Source organism: Castor canadensis, chromosome X, assembly GCF_047511655.1.
Source record: "Castor canadensis chromosome X, mCasCan1.hap1v2, whole genome shotgun sequence".
NCBI lineage: Eukaryota > Metazoa > Chordata > Mammalia > Rodentia > Castoridae > Castor > Castor canadensis.
Window position 1 is genome coordinate 8389863 of NC_133405.1, and position 7302 is coordinate 8397164.

Here is a 7302-nt window from a genome sequence, read left to right on the forward strand (position 1 = left end):
CACATGCAGAAGACTGAAACTAGACCCTCATCTTCTTATTCTGTATAAGAAAATCAACTTGAAATAAATTAAAGACTTAAACATAAGACCAGATACTATAAAAGTACTGGAAGAAAACTTAGGAGAAGGTTCTGTCATTGGTGTGGATGATGATTTTTGAATATGAGTATAAAAGCACAGGAAATAAAAGTGGAAATAGATGTGTGGGATTATGCAAAACCAAAAAGCATCTGTATAGCCAAGGAAACAATCAACACAGTGAAGATACAATGTGCAGAATGAGAAAAATATTTACAAATCATGTATCTAATTACTAGTTAATGTCCAAAATATGTAAGGGACTCTAACAACTCAATAGCAAGAAAATAATTGGCCCAATTAAAAGTGAGCAAAGGACCTGAATAGATATTCCTTAAAAGAAAGTGTACAAATGGCCAACGTGTATATGAAAAAATATGCAGCATCACTAATCATGAAGGGAATACAAATCAAAACTACAATGAGAAGATTATACTTTCAGGAATCACTTTTATAGTTTGTTAGTATAGAAGTTTTTCTGAATGTGTAGTGTACTGGAAACCAAGAGGAGGATTTGAGGTATTCTCTCCTGAATGTGAAGCTGGCTCTTGGTGTTGCTGTAATGTAACTGCCATTTACCATTGATGATTGCTTTTTCTCCTTTTTGTGGGGGGGGGGTAAGAGGGAAAGGATGCATTTTGAGTAGTTTCAATAGAATAAAATGAGATATCACCTCATACCTGTTAGAATGGCTATTATCAAAAACTCAAAAGAAAACAAGTGTTGGTTAGGATGTGAAGACAAGGCAGGCACCAAAAACCAGTACCTCATTGTCTCACTAATACATCGCAACTAAAAAAGTGAAGAGTAGAGTGGTGCTTACTTGGGACTAGGAATTTGGGACATTTAGGAGATGTGGGTCAAAAAATGTAAAATCTTACTGATTCTACAGTAATAAATCTAAGAGACCCATTATACTATATGGTGACTACTGTTAAAAGTAATGTATGGTCATAATAATCCTTAAGGGAGTTAATTTTAAATTTTCTCACCACACAAAAATGACTTAAATCTACCATTACACAGACACAGTGATTCTCAGGGCCCTGGGAGGATAAGGACACAGCCTATAACTTTGTTAAGAGTTATAACCACTTTAATGAGATCTGGATTAGAATCTGAGAAGATTCTGTCTTCCAGTTTCTTTTGAGGTCTGGACTGCCATATGCAGATTTCTATATGGTGGTAATATAGCTTTCATTAGATCCTTCTTGCTGCCTGCTCCAAAACCTGAACTTTAGACAGCTTTGTTTTTATTCTCTCTCTCTCTCTCTCTCTCTCTCTCTCTCTCTCTCTCTCTCTCTCTCTCTCCTCTCTCTCTCATCCTCTCTCCTTTCTTATTAAATGTACCAATTCAAATTCATATGTAAAACTGTGTGGTTGACTAAGAATCAGAAGATCTGAAGTCCATTTTTAACTCTGTCACTGCTTTGTTGTATGACTTAGGCTAGCAGTTCTCAACTGTAGACTATTTCATCCCAGGACATTTAGCAATGTCTGGAGATGTACTTGTTTGTTGTTAGTTTTTGTTGTTGTTGTTATGACAGGAGGATGTAATGAATGTAGGCCAGAGATGCTATTCAACATTCTACCGTGTGTAGGACACTCTCACTCTTATGACAAACCATTATACAACTTTAATTGTCAATGTTGCCAAGATTGAGAAAGTCTAACTTAGAAGAATCACTTTACTTCTCTGAGTTTTAGCTTTCTCGTCTGCAAAAGATTTAAATCATGTCTCAGAGACCCTTTAATAATCAGCTTAATGATATAATGAATGATACACATGAAAGTGTACAATGATATTCGGTATAATTTACAATGAGTTAGAAACAGCATATATTTTCAGTCCACTTCAGAAGAATCTGATGTAGAGACAGGGCAAATGACTTGGTTAAAAAAAGCTGGCAAAGGAACAGAATGCTGGTCTCTGGAGTCCCCAGTCAACTGGACTGTCAATCTCATCTCACTGCTTCCATGAGACAATATGACATTGTAAGAAATGCCTGGCTAGAAATATTTGCTGAAGTTTTGGTCACAAACTACAACAAAAACCTGCTTTTGGTCTTTCATCTGTATAGAGTAGGTAATGTTTTTGTTATCATTTTTTGGTTGCCTTCAAGACCTCAGATAATTGAGTTCATCAAACAATCCATTTGATTTTTTTTCTATGTTGCTAACTCAAGTGTTTCTTTATAAATCCCAATCTATAGTGCCATTTAGTAATTTATTTCACAGATCTACTTTTTGAGTCTACAGATCAATATGTTTGATCAGCCATGTTGATCTCTAAAGTATAACATTGTGTAGCATATTTTATTCATCTAATATTAACTCAATCTCTTATCAGGAAATTAACCATATACATAGGATCTTATAAATCACAGTCATTTAAAAAGTAGTATAGATTTAATTACACTGGCTCCCATCACTAGGGCATCTGAATCCTACTGAAGACAGTATACAATGCTCAAAATAAGTTTGTACAGTTTATGTGTGTTGGTGTTGTGAGATATAGGGGAAAGATTTTAGAATGCTGTCATATCTACATAAACAACTTTCTCTGACAACTTCCCAAGAAGCATAGGTTACCAATTATCATCTCTATGTTAGAGCTGATTTACCCTTATCAAAGGCTAGAACACCCACAAGACTTAGGACTTTGATTACAGATTTTCCATGGGCAAACTGTGCCAAATACGTGGTTTCAATTGGACAGTCATTCATTATTTGACAAAAAAGCATCACTGGGACAAGTAGGTGAGACATTACTACTTTACTATTACTGTTATTACTGTTTCTCTTCTTTTTTACTTCTTAGTAGAAGTTAATTTGAGTTGTTGTAAAAATAAAAATCAGAAACAAGCTCTTCAGATTCAATACTTTTAATAAGCAAGAAAAGCCATTCCTATAGCAAATAAACATCTAATTAGACCAACACAGAAAAGGACATGGACCTGAAAAGGGTGAATTTAAGTCAAATTTCGATATCACATCCTCTTAGAGAACAGATAGTTCATTGATAGAGTAACTTGCTGAACTAAAAAAGAGATGTGACATAAACTATAGCTATACCTGGAAAGATTCATGGTTATCCAAGGAAAAATACAGAAAAATGCCATTAAGTTTATGATAAAAGATTACTCCAAGTAAAAATGAGAAGTAATTTACTTCTAAATTATTATATTACATTTTACACATGAAGCACTGACTTAGACTTAAAAGAAGGTGCACATTATTCTAAAGCTTTAGTGGTTGGCAAAACAGAGGAAAAGCAATATATTTGACCAACATTCTAAAGGGCATTTAAAGAAACTACCAACCCACAGGATATAATATTTATCTGGCTAATATCTCAAAGTTATTCTCTATTAATTAGATATTTTACAATGTTTTTTCATTTCACACTCAGGCCTCTGGACTTCTGAAACCATATTTTATCATAAGAGTACAACATCAACAAAAATTATACATATTTGTGGCAGTGAAAACCATAAAAATGATGGTGCCAAAATTTGTGAACAGTTTATTAATCAAAAGAATGAAGGGGAATTTGATTAGGGTTATGATAAACAATTCATATTCACATTTACTTAAATTGATTATTTATATGTAAAATAAAGAGGAATATCAAAGACATTTCAGTTTGGCTATCATTATCCTCCTTCTATATCCCAAAATATCACTTCTTTCCCCAAGACAAGACAAGCCATTTGCTGTTTTTTTCAATATTGTCTCTTTTTAGCATCTACATTCTCTCATCTGATAAATTCAAAAACCAATACACACATACATCCATACCAACTCTTCTGTCAAATGTAGTCACTACCACATTGTCACATCAATATATTATTGTTAAATGGATCACTTGAGAAAATTCAGTAAAGGAAAGGAAAAGTAGGATACTGGTTTCCTTGGTTACTAATCACCTGCATGTTCAGCTGTATCACACTATTTCTAAGAGGAGATATGACACTGTAAAAATGAACGTCTGGCTTGTATTCTTTATGTAGGCTTTGGTCATAAGCTAAAACAAGAATTTTTAAATTGTTTTTTCTGTATAGCTTTGAGAAAGTATCCCTTCACAAAATTAGACTTGCTTCAGAGACCTCAAACATCTCAGTTCATCAATCAATCTTCAATATTTTTTCCATGTTGCTAACTAAGCATTTCTCTAGGGATACCAAGCCATAGTAAATATTCTTTGCTGTGAAGATAACTTTGAAACCAATTCCACTGGCCACTAATTTGTAATACACACTTGTCCACTTTTGTTGCCCCATCTAACAAGGAAAAATAATCATAACAAAATGAGGTCTCTTATTGCATGGTTATCTTGCACCAGACACAAAAACACTGTGAAATATAATTATTACAAAAATATTTAGGAAAATAATCTTTATAGTAAGTACATGTCTGAAATTTGACATAAGTTGTTTATTCAGTATTCAATTCAGCTTTCAATATAAAACCTAGTCTCTTGCCACAATGCTATAGAAGGCAACAAGTCTTTCCTGCTACCTGTTTTGATTATCTGCTCATTTGGAATCTCTATTAGTACGATGCCTGCTTGGACTTCCTCAGTTTTTGTTGTAGTGTCATTTTTTATCGACAAATGATAACTGTACATATTTATATTATGGGGTATAATGTGGTATTTCAATTCAGGTATATATTATGTAATGATCAAATCAAAGTAATTAGAATATCTATTGCTTCATGTATTTATCATTTTATTTTGATTGACAAAATCTTCTCTGCTAGCTATTTTGAAGTGAATCTAAAAATTTTGATCTCATAGAAGTTAAGAGTAGAATAGTTGGTAATGGAGGTTTGCGGGAGTGTAGAGGGGAAGGCTAAGAGAGTTGGTCAGTGGATGCAAAATTAAAGTTATATAGGAGCAAGTTCTGGTGTGCTTATTGTAGAATAGATTGACTATAGATAATAATAAATGCATTGTATACATAACATACTTTTAAATTAAGATTGCATTTGAATTTCAGTTCTTATTGCATTGTCTTGCAACTTTAGTCAAGATATTATAAATTTCCAAGACATAATTTTGCCCTCTGCAAGTTTACGTGATACTACCTATTTTACAGTGTGAATTAAACCAACCAATTACAATGTTAGCACAGTGATTGAAATGTGCTCTGTAAAAAGGCAATTCTTATGATTATTGTTCCTTACATTTGTCCTTCTGAATCCTTGGATTCATAGGAGTGTGCTTCGTTACTTCTTTATGAGTACTCCCTAAAGTCACAGACTGTGTTATCAACCAGTTTTCTCAAGCACCCAAACCACTGCCTGGCCCTCAAAATGTTTTGGTACATCTTCCTTCCCAATTGCTATAGAACACATTCTATAGGAAAGAAGTCTAGACAGAGTCCATTTATTCAGGAATAAAGGCTATGCCCACCTCTCCATATGCTCATTAGCTTCTAAGTCTTATTGCTAATGGGACTTTTAGTGTTATTAGCACTGATACCTCTAACTAGTCCATGAAGCAAAACTGAATGAGGAAACCCTCAAGCAGGGTAACGATCAGATGTGAGATCCACAGAGGTTGCACAAGTCAGAGTCTCAGGTGCAACTTCTTGAGCTGAATTTGGAAAGATTGAATAACATCAGCCTAAAATCTCATCTTGGAAAAGAAGGTCAAAATATATGTCTTGTCAAGCAAAATAATCTACCTTAACCTTTCAGAAACAGCACAGAGGTTTTAATAAGCACATAAGATACATTTTAAGGTCACTTCTAAGAAATATAAATATGAATGCTAATAAGTAAATATGTACCCCTAGAAGAATTCACATGACTTTTGATGAGTGAAATTATCTAAGAAGATATTATTTTAATAAAATCATTCATTAAATGAAAATATTATTTTCTTTTGAAGAGTGAGGGAAGTTTTTAATCAAATCATATACTAATAAATATTTTAATGAGATTGTCTTATACTGATTTAACATACAACATTTAGCGTTGTTTTAACTTTAAAAGATAATCTCTGTAATATGGTGTTTTGAGACCTTATTAAAGAGATATTTTTCTGACTTTGTAGAAATTAATATAGAGCATTCATTGTTATTCATGCAGTATTGAAGAAGATGATCTGATGAACTGTAAGACTTAATATTAAAATGTGGTTATCTGAAAATTGTTTTTTGAGTTTAATGATGATAGTTGTGACAGACGGTGCCTAAGATGACTGCCAGTGGTTTTACCTACTGATACTCATCTTTGGGTAATTACCTCCTGAAGCATATGTGACTTGTTTCAAATAAACAGAATATTGCAAAGATCATAGGATGTCATTTACAACATTATGTTACATAAGATTGTAACTTCCTTTTTGCCAGCAAACTCTGTCCGTTTGCTAGCTTTAATGAAGTCTGCTGCCATATCATGTGCTGCCCCATGGAAATTCCCACTTGACAATGAACTGAGTCTGTCTCTGACCAACAGCTTGGAAACAGCTGAGGCCCCAGTCCAAAGTCCAAAAGCAATATAATCTTGTCAAAAATCCAATAGGTGAGCTTGGAAGTTTACCCTAGTTGATCCTGGTCCATATTTTGATTATAGCCTCATGAAAAATCTTGAAGCAAAGGAACAATCTGAGCTGTGCTAAGAGTTCTGACCCACCCAACCTATGAAATAGTCTATAGTTTCTATTTGCAATGCACATGGCAACAATACACAAGAATAGATACATAAAATAATAGCAATGATTGCACTTGTCATTCAGTGAATGTCCATTCTACATTAGGCACTCTGCTAAGTAGTAATATAGCTATATAACTACGTAATATATGAGAGACAGATGATAAATAGATAGATAGATGATAGATAGGTAGAAAACTTGCTAAATCCTCAAAATAACCATGAGTTAGGTATTATTATTATTCCTATACAGACAACAAACCTAACACAAAACAATTTTGGCTTTCTATCTGAGGTTGCATAAGTATTATGTCCAAAATCTATAATGATTATATATTTTGTATACTTTATAGTCAATATCAATCATTAAAAGAATAAGTTGAAAAGGCACCTGCAAACTCATGTTTATTGCAGCATTATTCACAATAGCTAAGCTATAGAAATATCCAAGATGCCCTACTGATGAACAGATTTAGAAAACGTGTTATTTTTATACAATGGCATTTTACTCAGCCACAAAAAAGAATGAAATTTTGTCATTCACAGGTAAATGGATGGAAC

General features: G+C 33.3%; 1 non-coding gene across 1 annotated transcript; it reads left to right on the plus strand.

Annotated features, from left to right (window-relative positions):
• Window positions 1–504: 504 nt before the first annotated feature.
• On the plus strand, window positions 505–725 carry LOC141419997 (small nucleolar RNA U3). Its single transcript, XR_012444712.1, has one exon. It is a non-coding gene; the product is annotated as a small nucleolar RNA U3 (small nucleolar RNA).
• The last annotated feature ends 6577 nt before the right edge of the window (window positions 726–7302 follow it).